This window comes from Mustelus asterias, chromosome 2, assembly GCF_964213995.1.
Source record: "Mustelus asterias chromosome 2, sMusAst1.hap1.1, whole genome shotgun sequence".
In the NCBI taxonomy this organism is placed as follows: domain Eukaryota; kingdom Metazoa; phylum Chordata; class Chondrichthyes; order Carcharhiniformes; family Triakidae; genus Mustelus; species Mustelus asterias.
The window spans coordinates 11,973,010-11,997,601 of record NC_135802.1 but is presented as its reverse complement, the minus strand read 5'-3'; the positions used below and the strand labels follow the sequence as shown (position 1 = coordinate 11,997,601).

Genomic DNA, 24,592 nt, shown 5'->3' with positions numbered 1-24,592 from the left:
GGGGTAGCATTATTGGTCAGAGATTGTATCACAGTGTCAGAGAGGAGGTTTGATGAGGACTTATCTGTTGAGGTAGTATGGGCGGAGATTAGAAATAGGAGAGGAGAGGTCACCCTGTTGGGAGTCTTTTATAGACCTCCTAAAAGTTCTAGAGAGGTTGAGGAAAGGATTGCGGAGTCAATCCTGCTTAGGAGTGAAAGTAATAGGGCAATTGTTATGGGGGATTTTAACTTGACTAATATTGACTGGAATTGTTGTAGCTCTAGCTCGTTAGAGGGGTCAGTTTTTGTTCAAAGCGTGCAGGAAGGTTTTTTGACTCAGTATGTAGACAGGCCAACTAGAGGTGAGGCTATATTGGATCTGGTGCTGGGAAATGAGCCAGACCAGGTGCTAGACTTGGAAGTTGGTGTGCATTTTGGTGATAGTGACCACAATTCGGTTACGTTCACCTTAGTGATGGAAAGGGATAGGCATGAACCTCGGGCCAGTGGTTTTAGCTGGGGGAAGGGTAATTATGAGGCTATTAGGAGAGAATTAGGAAACATAGGTTGGACTAGGAGATTACAGGGACTGGGAACGTCCGACATGTGGAGTTTTTTCAAGGAGCAGCTACTGCGAGTCTGTGATAGGTATGTCCCTGTCAGGCAAGGAGGAATTGGTAGGGCTAGGGAACCGTGGTGCACCAAAAAAGTTTCTTTGTTGGTTAAAAAGAAAAAGGAGGCTTATGTTCGGATGAGACGTGAGCACTCGGGTAGTGCACTAGAAAGCTTTAGATTGGCTAAGAGGGAGTTGAAGAGCGAGCTTAGAAGGGCTAAAAGGGGACATGAGAAGACTTTGGCGGATAGGGTTAAAGAGAATCCTAAGGCGTTCTATAGGTATGTCAAGAACAGAAGGTTGGTTAGGGCAAGTTTAGGGCCAGTTATAGATGGCAGAGGGAAGTTATGTGTGGAACCGGAGGAGATTGGTGAAGCATTGAACCAATATTTCTCTTCGGTGTTCACGCAAGGGGACATGAATATAGCTGAGGAGGACACTGGGTTGCAAGGGAGTAGAATAGACAGTATTACAGTTGATAAGGAGGATGTGCAGGATATTCTGGAGGGTCTGAAAATAGATAAATCCCCTGGTCCGGATGGGATTTATCCAAGGATTCTCTGGGAGGCAAGAGAAGTGATTGCAGAGCCTCTGGCTCTGATCTTCAGGTCGTCGTTGGCCTCTGGTATAGTACCAGAAGATTGGAGGTTAGCGAATGTTGTCCCATTGTTTAAGAAGGGGAACAGAGACTTCCCCGGGAATTATAGACCGGTGAGTCTCACTTCTGTTGTCGGCAAGATGTTGGAAAAAATTATAAGGGATAGGATTTATAGTTATTTGGAGAGTAATGAATTGATAGGTGATAGTCAGCATGGTTTTGTGGCAGGTAGGTCGTGCCTTACTAACCTTATTGAGTTTTTTGAGAAAGTGACCAAGGAGGTGGATGGGGGCAAGGCAGTGGACGTGGTATATATGGATTTTAGTAAGGCGTTTGATAAGGTTCACCATGGTAGGCTTCTGCAGAAAATGCAGATGTATGGGATTGGGGGTGATCTAGGAAATTGGATCAGGAATTGGCTAGCGGATAGGAAACAGAGGGTGGTGGTTGATAGTAAATATTCATCATGGAGTGCGGTTACAAGTGGTGTACCTCAGGGATCTGTTTTGGGGCCACTGCTGTTTGTAATATTTATTAATGATCTGGATGAGGGTATAGTTGGGTGGATTAGCAAATTTGCTGATGACACCAAAGTCGGTGGTGTGGTAGACAGTGAGGAAGGGTGTCGTAGTTTGCAGGAAGACTTAGACAGGTTGCAGAGTTGGGCCGAGAGGTGGCGGATGGAGTTTAATGCGGAGAAGTGTGAGGTAATTCACTTTGGTAGGAATAACAGATGTGTTGAGTATAGGGCTAACGGGAGGACTTTGAATAGTGTGGAGGAGCAGAGGGATCTAGGTGTATGTGTGCATAGATCCCTGAAAGTTGGGAATCAAGTAGATAAGGTTGTTAAGAAGGCATATGGTGTCTTGGCGTTTATTGGTAGGGGGATTGAATTTAGGAGTCGTAGCGTTATGTTGCAACTGTACACAACTCTGGTGCGGCCGCACTTGGAGTACTGTGTGCAGTTCTGGTCCCCACATTACAGGAAGGATGTGGAGGCTTTGGAGAGGGTGCAGAGGAGGTTTACCAGGATGTTGCCTGGTATGGAGGGGAGATCCTATGAGGAGAGGCTGAGGGATTTGGGATTGTTTTCGCTGGAAAGGCGGCGGCTAAGAGGGGATCTTATTGAAACATATAAGATGATTAGAGGTTTAGATAGGGTGGATAGTGATAGCCTTTTTCCTCTGATGGAGAAATCCAGCACGAGGGGGCATGGCTTTAAATTGAGGGGGGGTAGTTATAGAACCGATGTCAGGGGTAGGTTCTTTACCCAGAGGGTGGTGAGGGATTGGAATGCCCTGCCAGCATCAGTAGTAAATGCGCCTAGTTTGGGGGCGTTTAAGAGATCCGTAGATAGGTTCATGGACGAAAAGAAATTGGTTTAGGTTGGAGGGTCACAGTTTTTTTTTGTTTTTTTTTAACTGGTCGGTGCAACATCGTGGGCCGAAGGGCCTGTTCTGTGCTGTAATGTTCTATGTTCTATGTTCTATGTCACACTATTTGTAACTCCCACAGTTGCGTGGACCTGCAGAGTTTCACTGGCTGTCTTGTCTGGAGACAATACACATCTTTTTAGCCTGTCTTGATGCTCTCTCCACTCCCATTGTTTTGTTTCTTAAAGACTTGATTAGTTGTAAGTATTCGCATTCCAACCATTATTCATGTAAATTGAGTCTGTGTCTTTATAAGTTCTGTTTGTGAACAGAATTCCCACTCACCTGAAGAAGGGGCTCAGAGCCTCGAAAGCTTGTGTGGCTTTTGCTACCTAATAAACCTGTTGGACTTTAACCTGGTGTTGTTAAACTTCTTACATTGTATTGTTATGCAGTATGCTCCATTCTTGTTACTAATAAAAGCCTTTATTTCCCGGGTACGATCTAGCCTCCCGAGTGATTTAATCGTGCATCAGGGAGGAAACCGGAGCATCCGATGGAAATGTGCGGGTTAGGTTGATTGGCCATGCTAAATCGCCTCTTTGTGTCAGAGGGTTAGGAGGGAAAATATGTGGGGTTGCGGGGATAGGACGTGGGTGGGATTGCTGCCGGTGCAAACTCGATGGGCCAAATGGCCTCCTTCTGCACTGTAGCGATTCTATGAACTGTGACATTCCTCAGTTAGTCTTTCTCAATCTGTGCCTCTGTTCTGCCATTCACACATTCCGATCACTTTATGGACGCTCTTAGTACCTTTCTCAGCCTTCTTCATCATCATTTGTCCAATTACAGCCCCCCGCACCCTTATAGTATAAATCTTGTCTCATTTTCTTTGCTTCCAGCTCTGACGAAGAGTCATCCAGACTCGAAATGCTGGCTCTATTCTCTCTCCACAGAGGCTGTCAGGCCTGCTGGGATTTTCCAGCATTTTCTCTTTTGGTTACAGTCGAGTCTCAGCTGGATAGTGAAATAAAACCCCCACACAGACAAACATTGCTTGCTCAGTCTGAAAACTAATCACAGCTTCACAGAAACCTTCAATTAGAATCACAGAATCCCTACAGTGCAGAAGGAGGCCATTCCGCCCATCGAGCCTGCACCGACAACAATCCCACCCAGGTCCTATCCCCGTAATCCCGTAATTAAACTCACCTAAATCAAAGCTTACTTTTTAATGTTAACCCATGCAAATATAAATCATTTAAAACTAACTCTAACTTCCTGATAACTATCGACTCCTGTCAAAAAAGCTCAGTTTTCTCTCTCGGAGTTTCTATTTTCATCCCTTTTTCCGAAGGCATAATGCCCTTTCTGAGATGCGGGAGTGGGCGAGAGAGAGGTGACGGGCGGGATTTTATGGCCTCGCTCATCCCGAAACCGTAAAATCCCGCCCGAGGTCAACAGATGTTTCCATAGCCCGCCCCGCGCGCTCCGATTCCCATGGCGGGCGGGCGGGCCGGTAAAATTCTGGCCAATGTCGTTGGTATGGAAATGATGGGCTGAATGGTCTCCTTTTATGCTGTAAATTTCCAAAATTCTATCACCTAGGGCCCCAAGTTCCTCGCGTAGTCTCCTGAATCCGTTCAGGGGACACCTGGTCATGTGTGGAGGTCAGGGGAGGTGATGGCCTAGTTGTATTATCACTAGAATATTAATCCAGCAACTCAGCTAATGCTCTGGGGACCCGTCAGGTGGTGGGATTTGAATTAATAAAAAAATCTGGAATTAAGGATCTACTGATGACCATGAAACCATTGTTGATTGTCGGAAAAACCCATCTGGTTCACTAATGTCCCTTTAGGGAAGGAAATCTGCCGTCCTTACCCAGTCTGGCCTACATGTGACTCCAGAGCCACAGCAATATGGTTGACTCTCAACTGCTCTCTGAACAAGGGCAACTAGGGATGGGCAATAAATGCTGGCCAGCCAGCAACGCCCATGTCCCACGAATGAATATTAAAAAATCCTGGTCGTGTGTGGAGGTCAGGGGTCACCTGGTCACATGTGGCGTTCCCACAGAAATTCTGGCAAAGTGAAGACAGCTGTGTGGGAGAAGCCCAGAGAAAGGTGCCTGTACATTTTATGCTTTAGTTCCTCTTATTCTCCAGTCATAGAATCAACAAACCATAGAATCCCTCCAGAGCAGAAGGAACCATTTGACCCACCGAGTCTGCATCCACTCTTTGACAGAACATCTAACCCAGGCCCACCCCTGCCCTATCCCTGTAACCCCACACATTTATCCCACTACTCTCCCTGACCTGCACATCTTTGGACACTAAGGGGCAATTTAGCATGGCCAATCACATCAACTACACATCTTTGGACACTAAGGGACAATTTAGTATGGCTAATCCACCTAAATTACACATCTTTGGACACTAAGGGGCAATTTAGCATGGCCAATCTACCTAAGCTGCACATCTTTGGACACTAAGGGACAATTCAGCATGGCCAATCCACCTAAGCTGCACATCTTTGGACACTAAGGGACAATTTAGCATGGCACTCCACCTAACCCGCACATTTTTGAACACTAAGGGACAATTTAGCATGGCCAATCCACCTAACCTGCACATCTTTGACACAGTCAAGCATGCAATGCACCATGCGGTGTCTTCCTATACTCCTGTTCACTGTTGTCCATTGCCAAGGAAACGGGCACTTGATTTGTGAACAAAAATATTCTGGATGAATGCGTTGCGTGCCTGAAGCCGAAGAGTTAATATGGGGAAATTAAACTCATCGCAGGACAAGTAATGAACCTTCGCAGGTTAGGCACAGAACGATATCAGTTTACCTCGTAAAATCAATTTCATTGTACATTTTGAAAAATGGCCTTGCGGTGAGCGCATTCATTTTGCCAAATTGTGGGACTCAGTCTTCAGCCGGTTTATCACATTTACGTCCTAATCAAGCCGTGAATAACATTCAGAGTTTATCGACTTGTGAAGATATAATTGAATTCTGGAGGTGTGGGGAATGATAGCTCCCACCAATAATGCCTCTTTAGGACAAATTGCCTCCATTTGTCTGTGACATATTTTCAAGGTTGTCAGAGTGGATTTCAGACAGGTATTGATCCAATGTCACGCCAGCTTGAAACTCCGGTTCAAATCCACACCATTTCCCAGACCAGAATCACACTTAAAAAAAGTTTATTCATTAGTCACAAGTAAGGCCTGCATTAACACTGCAGTGAAGTTACTGTGAAATTCCCCTAGTCGCCACACTCTGGCGCCTGTTTGGGTCAATGCACCTAACCTGCACGTCTTTCAGACTGTGGGAGGAAACCGGAGCACCCTGAGGAAACCCACGCAGACACGGGGAGAACGTGCAGACTCCGCACAGACAGTGACCCAAGCCGGGAATCAACCCGGGTCCCTGGCGCTGTGAGGCAGCAGTGCTAACCACTGTGCCACCGAGCCACCCATCCTCCTGTTCTATTTCTTTCCTTCCTTTTGCTTCCTAGGGAAGGAAAAGGAACATTGCAAAACAACCCAAGGCATCCCATTGACAGCCTTTGTGACGTTCAGCCACTTGTTGGACAACAGCAGCCAATTTGTGCACAGCAAGATCCCACTAAAGAGCAGTGGGATCAGTGATCAGATAATCTGGATGGTATTTTCCGGCCGCGTTCACCCCAAGGCTGGAAAATCCCGCTCGAGGTCAATGGACCTTCGCATAGTCTGTGTCGCACCTGCTACGATCCCTGTGGCTGGAAGGACGGGAAATTCCGCCCTTTGTATTTTCGGCCATTTTGTTTTGAGGGATAAAGGTTAGAAAATCGAGACGATTCTTTGTTCTATCGGGATGCCAGCCTAGGGGAGCAGGGGATTTGAACCTATAACCACCTCACCCCGAGATTCGGGGTAAGCCATTTAGGACTGAGATGAGGTGAAATGTTTTCACTCTGAAGGTGGTGAACCCGTGGAATTCTCTCCCTCAATGTCAACAAAACAAAGGAGATTGTCATCGACTTCAGGAAGCGTAGTGCAGAACACGCCCCTGTCTATATCAATGCGGACGAAGTAGAAATGGTCGAGAGCTTCAAGTTCTTAGGTGTCCAGATCACCAACCTGTCCTGGTCCCCCCATGCCGACACTATAGTTAGGAAAGCCCACCAACACCTCTACTTTCTCAGAAGACTAAGGGAATTTGGCATGTCAGCTACAACTCTCACCAACGTTTACAGATGCACCAAAGAAAGCATCGTTTCCGCTGGTATCACAGCTTGGTATGGCTCTTGCTCTGCCCAAGACCGCAAGGAACTACAAAGGGTCGTGAATGTAGCCCAATCCATCACGCAAACCAGCCTCCCAATAATTGACTCCATCTATACTTCCCGCTGCCTCGGAAAAGCAGCCAGCCTAATCAAGGATCCCATGCACCCCGGACATTCTCTCTTCCACCTTCTTCCGTTAGGAAAAAGATACAAAAGTCTGAGGCCACGTACCAACCGACTCAAGAACAGCTTCTTCCCTGCTGCCGTCAGACTTTTGAATGGACCTACCTTGCATTAAGTTGATCTTTCTCTACACCCTAGCTATGACTGTAACACTACATTCTGCACTCTCTCCTTTCCTGCTCTATGAACAGTATGCTTTGTCTGTATAGCGTGCAAGAAACAATACTTTTCATTGTATACCAATACATGTGACAATAATAACTCAAATCAAAATCAAAATTTTGCCAGCTTAAGGACTTGCAGCGAGTTTCAGTGCCTTGTTCTTGGACTGGCTTGACTATTGATGGTTCTCGAAAGGTAAAGACAGCGCAGCCTTTCTCTGTCGCTGTTGTCTTGTCAATATTCTTCCGCAGTCTACCAACTCTCCTCTGGGTCTTGGGATAATAAAGCATCTTGTTATCAGAAGCCAGTCTTGATCACATGGTCAACATTGTCTCCCCAGAATGGCTCAAGCTAAAAGTCCATTGATATATAGTCATAGAATAGAATCATCGAATCCTACAGTGCAGAAGGAGGCCATTCGGCCCATCGAGTCTGTACTGACCGTAATCCCACCCAGGCCCTATCCCCATAACCCCACATATTTACCCTGCTGAGCCCCTGACACTAGGGGTAATTCAGCATGGCCAATCCACCTAACACGCACATCTTTGGACTGTGGGAGGAAACCGGAGCTCCCGCAGGAAACCCACGCAGACACGGGGAGAATGAGCAGACTCCACACAGATGGTGACCCAAGCCGGGAATTGAACCCAGGTCCCTGGCACTACGAGACAGCAGTGCTGACCACTGTGCCACCGCGCCGCCCCAGAAATATTTCTGCCTAAGCGATAGATGGCAGTTGTTCACAGTTAACCGGTGGCTAACTGGTCCCATCAACTTTCTTGGCTTCAATTGCAACCCTGGTGATAGAGAGGCTGTGATTTGTCAAGCCAGTGGCCACGCTAGCTGTGGACACAAATTCCGCAATGGCTGCTAAACCTTGTGAAAGGTCAAAAGCAGCATTCGTGGCAGTCAGTTATCCGAGCACAATCTTCCTAGCCCCCCCCTGACCCCTTCAAATACGCTATCATGGTTCATGCCCAGGAAGGCCGCGAGCCTGATTTTCAAAGATTTGCAAAGTGGGGCGGCACGGTAGCACAGTGGTTAGCACTGCTGCTTCACAGCTCCAGGGACCTAGGTTCAAATCCCGGCTCAGGTCACTGTCTGTGTGGAGTTTGCACATTCTCCCCGTGTCTGCGTGGGTTTCCTCCGGGTGCTCCGGTTTCCTACCACAGTCCAAAGATGTGCGGGCTAGGTTGATTGGCCATTCTAAATTGCCCCTTAGTGTCCCGGGATGCATAGGTTAGAGGGGTTAGTGGGTAAATATGTAGGGATATATGGATAGGGCCTGGGTGGGATTGTGGTTGGTGCAGACTCGATGGGCCGAATGGCCTCTTTCTGCACTGTAGGATTCTATGAATATTTCAACATAAATAACAGGCCTCCCACCACTACCTTTGCCCTCATCGTATCGTCCCACTCCGCTGGCGTGACCTCGCCCATGGCTGGGATTCTCCAGTCCCGCTGCCGAGAATGGCGACTTAGCTGAGAGCCAGATTCTGCATTCTTATTGGCAGCGGCAGCGGGGCGTGCAAGCTCAGAGAATTTTGGCCTTTATCTCTGCTTTCTCTCCTCACAGATGTGGAGTTGCCAGCGTTAGACTAGGGCACTCGCACTCACCCTGATGAAGGGGCAGTGCTCCGAAAGCTGGTGCTACCAAATAAACCTGTTGGACTTTAACCTGGTGTTGTGAGACGACTTACTTTTCTCTCCTCACAGATGCTGTCAGACCGGCTGAGATTTTCCCAGCATCCTCTGTTCTCGTTTCAGAATCCCGCATCCTCTGCATTGGGCTTATTTTTTATGCTTCTTGTGTTGGATGAAATGTATAAAGTTTGAATTGGCGGCATGGTGGCACAATGGTTAGCACTGCTGTCTCACAGTTCCAGGAACATAGGTTTGCTTCCCGGCTTGGGTCACTGTCTGTGCGGAATCTGCACGTTCTCCCCGTGTCTGCGTGGGTTTCCTCCGGGTGCTCCAGTTTCTTCCCACAGGCCAAAGATGTGCTGGTTAGGTTGATTGGCCATGCTAAATTGCCCCTTTGTGTTAGGGGGATTAGCAGAGTAAATATGTGGGTTATGGGGATAGGGCCTGGGTGAGATTGTGATTGGTGCAGAGTCAATGGGCCGAATGGCCTCCTTCTATACTATGGGGATTATGATATTTCACAGATACATAGATATGGATAAGGTTCACCATGGTAGGCTTCTGCAGAAAATGCAGATGTATGGGATTGGGGGTGATCTAGGAAATTGGATCAGGAATTGGCTAGCGGATAGGAAACAGAGGGTGGTGGTTGATAGTAAATATTCATCATGGAGTGCGGTTACAAGTGGTGTACCTCAGGGATCTGTTTTGGGGCCACTGCTGTTTGTAATATTTATTAATGATCTGGATGAGGGTATAGTTGGGTGGATTAGCAAATTTGCTGATGACACCAAAGTCGGTGGTGTGGTAGACAGTGAGGAAGGGTGTCGTAGTTTGCAGGAAGACTTAGACAGGTTGCAGAGTTGGGCCGAGAGGTGGCGGATGGAGTTTAATGCGGAGAAGTGTGAGGTAATTCACTTTGGTAGGAATAACAGATGTGTTGAGTATAGGGCTAACGGGAGGACTTTGAATAGTGTGGAGGAGCAGAGGGATCTAGGTGTATGTGTGCATAGATCCCTGAAAGTTGGGAATCAAGTAGATAAGGTTGTTAAGAAGGCATATGGTGTCTTGGCGTTTATTGGTAGGGGGATTGAATTTAGGAGTCGTAGCGTTATGTTGCAACTGTACACAACTCTGGTGCGGCCGCACTTGGAGTGCTGTGTGCAGTTCTGGTCCCCGCATTGCAGGAAGGATGTGGAGGCTTTGGAGAGGGTGCAGAGGAGGTTTACCAGGATGTTGCCTGGTATGGAGGGGAGATCCTATGAGGAGAGGCTGAGGGATTTGGGATTGTTTTCGCTGGAAAGGCGGCGGCTAAGAGGGGATCTTATTGAAACATATAAGATGATTAGAGGTTTAGATAGGGTGGATAGTGATAGCCTTTTTCCTCTGATGGAGAAATCCAGCACGAGGGGGCATGGCTTTAAATTGAGGGGGGGTAGTTATAGAACCGATGTCAGGGGTAGGTTCTTTACCCAGAGGGTGGTGAGGGATTGGAATGCCCTGCCAGCATCAGTAGTAAATGCGCCTAGTTTGGGGGCGTTTAAGAGATCCGTAGATAGGTTCATGGACGAAAAGAAATTGGTTTAGGTTGGAGGGTCACAGTTTTTTTTTAACTGGTCGGTGCAACATCGTGGGCCGAAGGGCCTGTTCTGCGCTGTAATGTTCTATGTTCTATATGTTCTATGGAATTAATATGAATTCTTTAAGGTTGGTGATTTTTACTTCATTCCATTCTGAGGGTCTCTTTATAAGCCTAAATTAAATGCACTTATGGAATCCCTACAGAGCAGAAGGAAGCCATTCGACCCATTAAACCTGCACTGACAACAATCCTGCCAGTTCCTATCCCCATAGCCCCACGTATATATCATGCTAATCCCCCTGACACTAAGGGGCAATTTAGCATGGCCAATCAACCTAACCCTCACATCTTTGGAGTGTGGGAGGAAACCGGAGCACCCGGAGGAAACCCACGCAGACACAAGGAGAAAATCCCCTTGTCACCACACTCTGGTGCCTGTTCGGGTACACTGAGAGAGAATTTAGCACGGCCAATGCACCCTAACCAGCATGTCTTTCGGACTGCGGGAGGAAACCGGAGCACCTGGAGGAATTCTGCACAGACAAGGGGACAACATGCAAACTCCACACAGTGACCCGAAGCTGGGAATCGAACCCAGGTCTCTGGCGCTGTGAGGCAGCGGTGCCAATCACTGTGCCCTTATCAATCCATTAATAATATTACCCATGGAAAAGTTGACCCCATGACTCTTGCTCAAAAGATTTGGTCTCCAAAATTCGACTTGTACATGTGTAACCGCCCTGTTCTTCTTCGCAGAAATGCCTTGGGATTCTTTTGTACCCACCAGAGCAAACGGCTTAAAGTCTCACCTGAAAGTTATCAGGTCTAACAATGCAGCACTCCTTCAGTACTGCACCACAGTGTCAGCTTTGATCTTTGTGTTCAAGCCCTCGATTGGGATTTGAATCTTGAACCTTGGCACTCAGAGTCGAGACTTCTTGTTGTCTATTGCTCTTTCCTCAGAGCTTACTGCACCTCCAGATTTCATTGTTGTCGTAATGCGAGTGGGAAGTGACAAACTAAAGGATTAATTGATTGAGAACATTTATTTATTGAGCCTGTGTATGGTTCGTTTCATTTTAAGATATTTCTGCCTATGTAATTACATTTAAATGCTAAGCTTACAAAATTAACGAACTCAGTTTTAACTTGGCTACATTTTAAAACTCAGAAGGCATGCTGGGTTAGCTAGAAAATTGACGGCATTTTTGACAAAGTGCAATGCCAGCAAAACAGGCTTTCTCCTAAGCTAAACGAAGTTTTTCATAAACAACATCTACAAGGCCGCGAGATAAGGATGGATATACTGTGGAACTGTGCGTCTGTTTTGGAGTTCTGTTTTGATCAGTACAGGACTGACAGGTGAAGTCAGTCTCTCTCTCTTTCTCTCTCGCTTTTTTCCCTTTCTGTTTGCTTTTGTAATGATTTAATTTTAAGTTCTGTTCAATAAGAGAAATTCATTGCACCAGTGCCGTCTACGTCTATTCAAAGGAATGAATAGACCCTGCAGTGCCATGAATCCAACTGCTGCCTCACAGCCCCGGGAATGCGTGCCCTCACTTCCGATTGGCCCAGGTTCATGCTTTCACACTCCATTGGTTCTGGCCCAGTCACATGGTCCAAAAGGATCACCCATTAAAGGGTCCATGCCACCACAGTTGTCCTCTGTAAATTTTGGGGTTATACCCTGTACCCACAAATCTGTATCGTTAACTCATATCCAAAATCGCAAGGGTCACAGTAGGGAACCCCTGGGGATCCAGTTGCAATTAGAAAAAGAATGCCTATAGTACAGAAAGAGGCCATTCGGCCCATCGAGTCTGCACCGACAACAATCCCACCCAGGCCCTAACCCTGTAACCCCACATATTTACCCTGCCAATCTCCCTGACACAAAGGGGCAATTTAGCATGGCCAATCAACTTAACCCGCACACCTTTGGACTGTGAGAGGAAACCGGAGCACCCGGAGGAAACCCACGCAGACACGGGGAGAATCTGCAGACTCTGCCCAGATAGTCACTCGAGGCCAGGATTGAACCCGGGTCCCTGGCGCTGTGAGGTAGCAGTTCTAACCACTGTGCTGCCCCATTTATACTTGACATATTAGCCTGCTGCCTGTTATTTACAGTTCTTTCCAGTTTGAGACTCTGTGGGAGGGAAAACAAAACTTGGAAAACTTCTGTTCCTTGATCCACTTCCAAGCCACTTAAGTGTAGCATAAACAGCCGTGACCTCAGCACTGCTCCCCAAGAAGCCTCCTCCAGTATATAACTGTCGTAACTCATTCTGTGCACTCGAACCTATTGTAAACCATTCAAATTAATGAGCCGCAGTGGTATATAAAAAAACAGTATGACTGCGAGCAGTATATCACGCCATCGGCTGAAACCTACACCAGCCAATAACAGTTATAACTGAATTGATTAATCTTTATTGTGGCAATCATTTCAGACGTAGTCTCCGTGGCAACCGTCTGGATGAGCTTGGTGTTGTCATTGGCAGATCGATCATCTGAATTGAGAGATTATTATAACGCCCTTTGTCTGCAATTTGCTTATTTGGATTCGGAGTTGTATTAAAAGGCACAATTAAGTAAGTGGGTGCAACTTTTCCCCCTATTATCGATGGCAGAATCACAGAATGGTTACAGCAGTGGAGGCCATTCGGCTCATTCTGCCCATGCTATCTTGCCAATGGAATGGTTCACCTAAGGCCACACTCCCATTATTGATTTGATTTGATTTATTATTGTCACGTGTATGAGTATACAATGAAAAGTATTGTTTCTTGCGTGCTATACGAACAAAGCATACCGTTCATAGAGAAGGAAAAGAGACAGATGCAGAATGTAGTGTTACAGTCATAGCTAGGGTGTAGAGAAAGATCAACTTAATTTAGAATCATACAATCCCTACAGTGCAGAAAGAGGCCATTCAGCCCATCGAGTCAAAAGAGTTGCGGGTTAGGTTGATTGGCCATACTAAATTGACTTGAGTGTCGGGGGATTAGCAGGGTAAATGTGTGGGGCTACGGGAATAGGTCCTGGGTGGGATTGTGGTTGTTACAGACTCAATGGGCTGAATGGCCTCCTTCTGTACTGTAGGGATTCTATGATTCTATGAGTCTGTACTGACAACAATCCCCTCCAGGCCCTATCCCTGTAACCCCACACATTTACCTTGCTAGTCCCCCTGACCCTAAGGGGAAATTTTGCACGGCCAATCAACCTAACCCGCACATCTTTGGAGTGTGGGAGGAAATCGGAGCACCCGGAGGAAACTCACGCAGACAATGTGCAGACTCTGCACAGACAGTGACCCAAGGCCAGAATTGAACCTGGGTCCCTGGCGCTGTGAGACAGCAGTGCTAACCACAGTGCCATCCTGCTGCCCCCGTGCAGGTCCATTGAAAAATCTGATGTCAGCAGAGGAGAAGCTGTTCTTGAATCAGGTTGATATGTGATCTTAGGGTCTTGTATCTTTTTCCTGATGGAAGAAGGTGGAAGAGAGAATGTCCGGGGTGCGTGGGGTCCTTGATTATGCTGGCTGCTTTGCCGAGGCAGTGGGAAGTGTAGACAGAGTGAATGGATGGGAGTTTGTCCTTGAGGCCAGCTCAAGGCCACACGGACAGCCTCCCATCAGATTATTTCAGATTATGATCCCATTTCAGATAATGATCTAATTCCGTCCTGATCGAGCCTGCCTCCACCAGACTCTTGGGCAGTGCATCCCAGGTTTGAGCCTCCCCCCCGGCACCCAGGCTTAGAACATAGAACAGTACAGCACAGAGCAGGCCCTTCGGCCCACGATGTTGTGCCGAGCTTTATCTGAAACCAAGATCAAGCTATCCCACTCCCTATCATCCTGGTGTGCTCCATGTGCCTATCCAATAACCGCTTAAATGTTCCTAAAGTGTCTGACTCCACTATCACTGCAGGCAGTCCATTCCACACCCCAACCACTCTCTGAGTAAAGAACCTACCTCTGACATCCTTCCTGTATCTCCCACCACAAACCCTATAGTTATGCCCCCTTGTAATAGCTCCATCCACCCGAGGAAATAGTCTTTGAACGTTCACTCTATCTATCCCCTTCATCATTTTATGCACCTCTATTAAGTCTCCCCTCAGCCTCCTCCGCTCCAGAGAGAACAGCCCTAGCTCCCTCAACCTTTCCTCATAAGACCTACCCTCCAAACCAGGCAGCATCCTGGTAAATCTCCTCTGCATTCTTTCCAGCGCTTCCACATCCTTCTTATAGTGAGGTGACCAGAACTGCACACAATACTCCAAATGTGGTCTCACCAAGGTCCTGTACAGTTGCAGCATAACCCCACGGCTCTTAAACTCCAACTCCCTGTTAATAAAAGCTAACACACTATAGGCCTTCTTCACGGCTCTATCCACTTGAGTGGCAACCTTTAGAGATCTGTGGATATGGACCCCAAGATCTCTCTGTTCCTCCACAGTCTTCAGAACCCTACCTTTGACCCTGTAATCCACATTTAAATTAGTCCTACCAAAATGAATCACCTCACATTTATTTGGAAAAGCTTTTCCAAACATCACTTTTGCTTCTTTACACCAGTTACCTCGAATTGGTGCCCCTCTCATTCTCGATCCTTCCACCATTTGGAACAGTTTCACCCTATCTACTTTGTCCAGACTCCTCGGGATTTTGAGCACCTCGATTGCATCTTCTCTTCTCCAAGTGAAACGATCCTAACTCCTCCAATCTAGCGACGGAACCGGAACTCTTCACTTTGATCATTCCTGTGAGCCTTTCCAGAACTTCCTCCATTGCATTCGCACCCACACTATTGACAGTTAATCATGTAACAACGTTTCCGCCTGTGGGAGAATCTGGAACTAAAGGGTCGTTGTTTAAAAATAAGGGGTCGTCCATTTAAGTCAGAGATGAGGAGATTTTTTTTGATTTGATTTGATTTATTATTGTCACATGTATTAAAATACAGTGAAAAGTATTGTTTCTTGCGCGCTATACAGACAAAGTATACCGTTCATAGAGAAGGAAAGGAGAGAGTTCAGAATGTAGTGTTACAGTCATAGCTAGGGTGTCAAAGTATGTAAGAGATTTAATTGGAGCATTGTTAGAGAGTTTTACATAGTTAGAATTAAGTTTTAGAAGCATGAAACGAGAGTAAAAGATAGAATTAGAAGGTATGCTGGGCGCAGTTCACCACGCCCCAGCGCCATCTTGAGAAAAACCTTCTCCTCGATGGTGGTGAGTCTCTGGAATTCTCTTTCTCGAAAGGCAGAGGAAGCAGAGTCTTTGAATATTGTTAAGTTTAAATTTTATTTATTATCATCCAAGTAGGCTCCTCAACTAACCTTACCTTCATATGAACGTGCAAATTAGGAGCAGGAATTGTCCAGTCAGCCCCCTGAGCCCAATCCACCATTCCAATAGTTTATTTATTAGTGTCACAAGTAGGCTTACATTAACACTGCAATGAAGTTACAGTGAAAATCCCCCAGTCGCCACACTCCGGTGCTTGTTCGGGTACACTGAGGGAGAATTTAGCACGGCCAATGCACCTAACCAGCACGTCTTTTGGACTGTGGGAGGAAACTGGAGCACCCGGAGGAAACCCACGCAGACACAAGGAGAAGGTGCAAATTCCACACAGGCAGTCACCCAAGCCGGGAATCGAACCCAGGTCCCTGGAGCTGTGAAGTAGCAGTGCTAACCACTGTGCTACCATGCCGCCCGAAGGCAGAGCTAGACAGATTCTTGATTAACAAGGGGGTGAAGTTTATCGGGGGTAGGCAGGAAGGTGGGGTTGAGGTCACAATCAGTTCAGCCATGATCTTATTGAATGGAGGAACAAGCTGAAGGGGCCGAGTGGCCTAATTTGTAAGTATGTCTGAATGTATTTGAATGTAAACATCAGTGAGCCATTCATCACCGCTTAGAAATCCAGGCTTTGTTTTCAAGGAAGCCGACTTCCAAGGATTATAAATCAAATATAATTTTTTTCCTTGGCTTAAATATTCATAACCGGACCATAATTCTCCAAATATAAACGGCCCCAAATACAATATTGACTGAGACACAGTCAGGGGGACAGACAGGCGTTTCTCTAACCATCATTGAACGTCCCATATGCTGTGTGGCCTCCCTGGTGCCAGGGAGTCCATTCAGCCCATCGGGTCTGCACTGACTCTCTGACAGAGCATCCCACCTAGATAATCATAGAAACCCTACAGTGCAGAAGGAGGCCATTCGGCCCATCGAGTCTGCACCGACCACAATCCCACCCAGACCGTATCCCCATAACCCCACATATTTATCTCATTAATCCCTCTAATCTACACATCCCGGGACACCGAGGGGCAATTTATCATGGCCAATACACCTAACCCGCCCATCTTTGGACTGTGGGAGGAAACCGGAGCACCCGGAGGAAACCCACGCAGACACGGGGAGAACGTGCAGACTCCACGCAGACAGTGACCCAAGCCAGGAATCGAACCCAGGTCCCTGGAGCTGTGAGGCAGCAGTGCTAACCACTGGCTCATCCCTACCTATCCCCATAACCCCACACACATGGCTAATTCACCTAACTTGCTGCTGGCCATGCTAAATTGCCCCTTAGTGTCCAAAGATGTGCAGGCTAGGTGGATTGGCCATGCTAAATTGCCCCTTAGTGTCCTGGGATGTGAAGGCGAGGGGGATTAGCGGGGTGAATGTGCAGCGCTGTGGGGATAGAGTGGGGAAGAGGGCCTGGGTAAGATGCTCTGTTGGAGATTCCGTGCAGTCTCGATGGGTCGAATGGTCTCCTTCTGCACTGCAGGAATTCTATGGTTCCATGGTTCAGCTCTGTACTGGCTGCAGTTACGATGAACAGTAAGTCAATGCTGAGATGTCGTAACCTCAGTGTCCCAAGATGGAGGATAGATGGAGGAATAGAGGTCTTCTTGGTTTACTATTTCATCAGAAGGGTAGCACTTCCCGCCATTATGCTGCACTCCCTACCGCTCCTCCCTACTGCTCCAGAACATAGAACCATAGAAAATTACAGCTCAGAAACAGGCCTTTTGGCCCTTCTTGTCTGTGCCGAACCATTTTATGCCTCGTCCCACTGACCTGCATTTGGACCATATCCCTCCACACCCCTCTCATCCATGAACCCGTCCAAGTTTTTCTTAAATGTTAAAAGTGACCCCGCATTTGCCACTTTATCCGGCAGCTCATTCCACACTCCCACCACTCTCTGCGTGAAGAAGCCCCCCCTAATATTCCCTTTAAACTTTTCTCCTTTCACCCTTAACCCATGCCCTCTGGTTCTTTTCTCCCCTAGCCTCAGCGGAAAAAGCCTGCTTGCATTCACTCTATCTATACCCATCAAAATCTTATACACCTCTATCAAATCTCCCCTCAATCTTCTACGCTCCAGGGAATAAAGTCCCAACCTATTCAATCCCTCTCTGTAACTCAGCTTCTCAAGTCCCGGCAACATCCTTGTGAACCTTTTCTGCACTAGCCTACATTTTTGTAACTGGTCACTCAGTGGGACTTGAACCTTCCGACTCAGAGTGCCCCACTGCCACTCATTCCTCATCTTGTCTGGTGACTAAACAAGACACAAAAAGTGATGACCGTGAAGAAGCCGGGGCAGCTTGAATTAAAAACGGCGCCAGCACAATGGGCCGAATGGCCTTCTGTACTGTAATGCTGTGAGGGCGGCATGCTGGCACAGTGGTTAGCACTGCTGCCTCACAGCGCCAGGCAACTGGGTTTGATTCCCGGCTTGGGTCACTGTCTGTGCGGAGTCTGCACATTCTCCCCGTGTCTGCGTGGGTTTCCTCCGGGTGCTCCTGTTTCCTCCCACAGTCTGAAAGACGTGCTGGTTAGGTGCATTGGCCGTGCTAAATTCTCCCTCAGTGTACCCGAACAGGCGCCGGAGTGCGGCGACGAGGGGAATTTCACAGTTACTTCATTGCAGTGTTAATGTAAGCCTACTTGTGACTAATAAATAAATTACTTTACTTACTTTTAATTTCCCCTATTCCATTTAACGCACTTTCAAAAGGCAAAAACTCAGCGTGTAATAATTTTTTGAATCGCGCTGGAAAACATTAGTATAATTTTAAACAGGATAATTACTTTCCGCAAAGGAAGTGGTCAGATCACCGCACAGAGACCCACAAGGGAGCAGTGTCGTGTGAGGATTGGACTGCTGTCAAGAGGATCCTGTAAGTATTTTAAACTGTCGAAAGCAAAGCAAAAGATTAACGATTCCAAGAGCTAATGGGAGTGCCTCTAACTGTCAGCGGGGTAAGGCATGGATAGCTTCTTCCCTGCTGCTGTCAGACTTCTGAATCCACTTACCTCGTATTAAGCTGATCTTTCTCTACACCCTAGCTGTGACTGTAACACTACATTCCGCACTCTCTCCTTTCCTTCTCTATGAACGGTATGCTTTGTCTGTATCTCGTGCAAGAAACAATACTTTTCACTATATACTAATACATGTGACAATAATAAATCAAATCAAATCAAAGTAAATTCACTTTCTTCACAGCCTCACTCAAACCTGCTCAGTGGTGACTGGGAGTTCGTAGGGTCGCATCTTGCTCCTTCCTCCATCAATCGAAGGAGACAGCGTACTGTGATAAAATGGGACTGTCGCCATCTGCAACATGTGGCATTGGTTAAACTTGTTTATTTGGACTCGCGGGGTCTCAATCCAATTCAGTCCCTCAATACGTTCATCAGTTTAGGTGGCACGGTGGCACAGTGGTTAGCACTGCTGCCTCACAGTGCCAGGGACCCGGGTTCGATTCCCAGCCCTGGGTCACTGTCTGTGTGGAGTTTGCACGTTCTCCCCGTGTTTGCGTGGATTTCCTCCGGGTGCTCCGGTTTCATCATAGATGAATCAGAGAATCTTACAATGCAGAAGGAGGCCATTCGGCCCATCGAGTCTGCATCGACCACAATCCCACCCAGGCCCTATCCCCATACCACCTGCATTTACCCTAGCTAGTCCCCCTGACACTAAAGGGCAATTTAGCATGGTCGATCCACCTAACCCGCACATCTTTGGACTGTGGGAGGAAACCGGAGCACCCGGAGCAAACGCACACAGGGAGAACGTGCAAACTCCACACAGACAGTGACCCAGGGCTGGGAATCAAACCCGGACCCTGGCACTGTGTGGCAGCAATGCTAACCACTGTGCCACCATGCCGCCCAAACTACCACACTCCAAAGATGTGCGGGTTAGGTGGATTGGCCTTGCTAAATTGCCCCTTAGTGTCAGGGGGTGAGCAGAGTAAATATGTGGGGTTACGGGGATGGGGCCTGGGTGGGATTGTGATCGGTGCAAACTCAATGGGCCAAATGGCCTCCTTCTGCACTGTAGGATTCTATGATTCTAACCCATTTATTCCTGGGATCTTGTTCTCTGATTGGCCCAGGAATCCAGGGCAGCATTGGGGAGTGTTAAGTTTGAGACTACCGGGAGGGGGTAGCTCCAAAGAATTCACATGGAAAGGGACTGCGAGGGTGTCTGCACTGCGGGGGGGTGGAGGGCTGGAGATCGGGGTGGACTGGGACTGGGGGCCGGGGGCCGGGGGGGGGCGAGGCTGGCCTGGGAATAGTTGGGGGGTTGTGATCGGGCCATTGGGGCGGGGGGGGGGGCAGTTGAGGGGGGCAGCGATCGAGCTGGCCAGCGATCAGGAGGCTGACAGGTGGGGACTACCGCGCATGTGCAGAGTCCCACTGGTTTCACCCCCCCGGGTGGGGATAGGCCCCTGACATCTAATTTTTTAAAATACTTTTCCAATTCAATCAAATCAAATCCAATTCAGAGTCTCAACAAGTTGAGACATTTCAGATCCAGGCTGACAAGACAGGGCGAGCGACTAAACCATCCTGTCCTGGGCCCGATCTACATGAGCCAAGCTGATTGGAGAAGGGGGAGGCTCCTCCTCCAAGACTTGGGCTCATTTGCATCTTAGCCAAAAGGCCGAGATGCCGCTTTTAAAAATTGCTTCATATGAAACATATGAAGCTTCAGTGTAACCTAATGACCTCAACCAAGTGCAGGCGATCCATACTACACTTGATCTTAGCCAAAAGGCCGAGAAGCGATATTCATGCTGGTGGACCTGAACTCCCATTGAAAAAACCAGCGTGGATTACTCCAGTTTTCCCACAAATTCAACACTCTTTTGGGAGAATTGCCTCCACTGTTATTGATTTTCTCAAATTATTTATTGAAACTACTTACAAAGACCTCACGGTAAGTAGATGGTTTTCAGGACACAGGCGATTCTGTGTCTTGCTCCGCCTGCAGTTTCTTGGTCGTTTGGACTTTTGATGTCATGCTTACGTTATCAATAACATCATTGTCTCATGAATATTAACCATTGAATCTACAATGGAGGGAAATGGAATTGAGGGTTATGTGGATAGAGTTAGATGAAAAGGAGGATTGAGTAGTGCATACAGGCCATCATGGATTGTTCACCACATTACAGGAAGGACGTGATCGCTCTGGAAAGAGCGCAGAGGAGGTTTATAAGAATGTTGTCAGGGCTGGAAAAGTGTAGCTATGAGGAGAGGTTGGATAGGTTGGGGTTATTTTCCTTGGAGCAAAGAAGGCTGAGTGGTGACTTGATAGAGGTGTCCAAAATTATAAGGGGAAGAGATAGAGTGGGCAGGTTAAAATTGTTTCCCTTGGCGGAGAATTCTAGAACCCAGGTTCTATCGGCATAGGCTTGGAGGGCTGAAGGCTGTGTTGTACTGTGCTGTGCTGTTCTTTGTTCTTTGTTCAGGGGACGTTGATTCAAGATAGGTGCAGTAGGTGTAGAGGGGGCATGAGGAGGAACATTTTTACACAGAGGGTGGTGGGTGTCTGGAATTTTCTGCCCGGGTTGGTGGTGGAGGCAGAGACCCTAAACTCTTTTTAAAAGGACCTGGATCTGCACCTTCAGTGCTGTAAGCTATAGGGCTATGAGTCGGGTGCAGGAAGGTGGGATTAGAAGGGGCACCTGGGTATCCTCGGGCTGACACGGCCAAGATGGGCTGAATGGCCTCCTTCTGTGCTGTAACTTTTCTATTGTTCGATGGTTTTTGGTCATTGCACAGCAGCAGAACCTTCCAAACCTGTGACCTCAGCCATCTCAAAGGACAAGGGCAGCAGATACATGGGAACGCCACCAGCTGCAAGTTCCCCTCCAGTCCCCTCACCATCCTGACTTGGAAATATATTGTCGTTCGCTGGGTCAAAATCCTGGAATTCCCTCCCTAACGGCATGGTGGGTCAACCCACAGAACGTGGACTGCAGCGATTCAAGAAGGCAGCTCACCACCACCTTCTCAAGGGGCAATACATTGCAGTTTTGCTGGAGAAAAGGGAAAAATAAAAAGTAAAGCATGAATTAGATTTATTAAATTTAATCAGCATACTCCAAATGGAGGAAAGTTACTTAAAATGGAGGGCTGGTAACCACAAGGCCTTGTGTCTTTGTTCTGTCTCTGTTGGTGAAATGTACACTGACCCCCCCCTGCTAAGGATCATGGGAGCCCTGCTGTGCATGGATATGATTGGCTGGATGAAACAGTTTGAATAAAGAGCAAAGAACACTGACCACACGGGCGGCACGGTGGCACGGTGGTTAGCGCTGCTGCCTCACAGCGCCAGAGGGCCGGGGTCGATTCCTGGCTTGGGTCACTGTCTGCACGTTCTCCTCGTGTCTGCGTGGGTTTCCTCCGGGCGCTCCAGTTTCCCTCCACAGTCCGAAAGACGTGCTGGTTAGGTGTATCCGCCATGCTACATTCTCCCTCAGTGTACCCGAACAGGAGCCAGAGTGTGGCGACTAGGGGACGTTCGCAGTAACTTCATTGCAGTGTTAATGTAAGCCTACCTGTGACACTAATAAACTTAAACATGGGGAAGGGGGTGCGATCAGTTTAAAATTAGTAAATTGTTGGCAATTGTGGTCAGTGATTGGTTTATATAGATGTTTGTAACACAATACCATATAAAACATCCGGTGTGCAATTGATCAGAGTCCATACAGCAGCCTGTCTGAGGTGAGCCCGCCACCCTCCGCCAACTCCCCTCATTGCATATGCTCAAACAAAGACCTGGAAAGGGAATTTGAGTCCTATCTGGTTTTCTGGGGAACTGGAGGATGTTTGAGCTCCATGTGTGACCCTTTGACTAGTGACACACACACATCCCCAAAACAAAATGAATTTGCATTTTAATTCACCCGTTGTTACAAAGAACAAATTATAGCACAGGAACAGGCTGTTTGGCCCTCCAAGCCGCACCGACCATGCTGCCCGTGTGAAGTAAAACCCCCTACCCTTCCGGGGACCGTATCCCTCTATTCCCATCCTATTCATGTATTTGTCAAGATGCCCCTTAAAAGGTGCCCACTATCGTATCCGCTTCCACTACCTCCCCCGGCAGCAAGTTCCATGGACTCACCACCCTCTATGTAAAAAACTTGCCTCGTACATCTCTTTTAAACCTTGCCCCTCGTACCTTAAACCCATGCCCCCTAGTAATTGACTCTTCCACCCTGGGAAAAAGCTTCTGACTATCCACTCTGTCCATGCCCCTCATAATCTTGCAGACTTCTATCAGGCTGTCCCTCAACCTCTGTCGTTCCAGTGAGAACAAACCAAGTTTCTCCAACCTCTCCTCATAGCTAATGCCCTCCATACCAGGCAACATCCTGGTAAATCTTTTCTGTATCCTCTCCAAAGCCTCCACATCCTTCTGGCAGTGTGGCAACCAGAATTGAACACTATGTTCCAAGTGCGGCCAAACTAAGGTTCTATAAATCTGCAATATGACTTGCCAATTTTTAAACTCAATGCCCCGGCCGATGAAGGCAAGCATGCCGTATGCCTTCTTCACTACCTTCTCCACCTGCATTGCCACTTTCAGTGACGTACCACTGACGTAAGGCTCACCTGTTTTTTCAAGGGGTAACCAAGAAGGTAGATGAGGACAGTGCAGTTGATGTTGTCTACATGGACTTTAGCAAGGCCTTTGACAAGGTATCGCATGGTAGGTTGTTGCATAAGGTTAAATCTCACAGGATCCAGGGTGAGGTATCTAAATGGATACAAAATTGGCTTCTTGACAGAAGCCAGAGGGTGGTTGTAAAGGGTTGTTTTTCAAACTGGAGGCCTGTGACCAGCGGTGTGCCTCAGGGATCAGTGCTGGGTCCACTATTATTTGTCATTTATATTAATGATTTGGATGAGAATATAGAGGCATCGTTAGTAAGTTTGCAGATGACACCAAGATTTGTGGCATATTGGACAGTGAAGAAAGTTATCTCCAATTGCAACGGGATCTTGATCAATTGGGCCAGTGGGCTGATGAACGGCAGATGGAGTTTAATTCAGATAAATGCGAGGTGATGCATTTTGGTAGATTGAACCAGGGCAGGACTTACTCAGTTAATGGTAGGGCGTTGGGGAGAGTTACAGAACAAAGAGATTTAGGAGTACATGTTCATAGCTCCTTGAAAGTGGAGTCACAGGTGGACAGAGTGGTGAAGAAGGCATTCAGCGTGCTTGGTTTCATTGGTCAGAACATTGAATACAGGAGTTGGGATGTCTTGTTGAAGTTGTACAAGACATTGGTAAGGCCACACTTGGAATACTGTGTACAGTTCTGGTCACCCTATTATAGAAAGGATATTATTAAACTAGAAAGAGTGCAGAAAATATTTACTAGGATGCTACCGGGACTTGATGGATTGAGTTATAAGGAGAGGCTGGATAGGCTGGGACATTTTTCCTCTGGAGCGTAGAAGGCTGAGGGGTGATCTTATAGAGGTCTCCAAAAAAAATGAGGGGCACAGATCAGCTAGATAGTCAATATCTTTTCCCAAAGGTAGGGGAGTCTAAAACTAGGGGGCATAGGTTTAAGGTGAGAGGGGAGAGATACAAAGGTGTCCAGAGGGGCAATTTTTTCACACAGAGGGTGGTGAGTGTCTGGAACAAGCTGCCAGAGGCAGTAGTAGAGGCGGGTACAATTTTGTCTTTTAAAATGCATATAGACAGTTACATGGATACGACTGGTACAGAGGGATATGGGCCAAATGCGGGCAATTGGGGTCAGCTTAGGGATTTTTAAAAAAAGGGCAGCATGGACAAGTTGGGCCGA

The 24,592-nt window shown here is 47.4% G+C and overlaps 1 pseudogene; it reads right to left on the bottom strand.

Moving 5' to 3' along the window:
• Positions 1-20,338: 20,338 nt before the first annotated feature.
• On the bottom strand, positions 20,339-20,545 carry LOC144481657 (U2 spliceosomal RNA; annotated as a pseudogene).
• Positions 20,546-24,592: the final 4,047 nt, after the last annotated feature.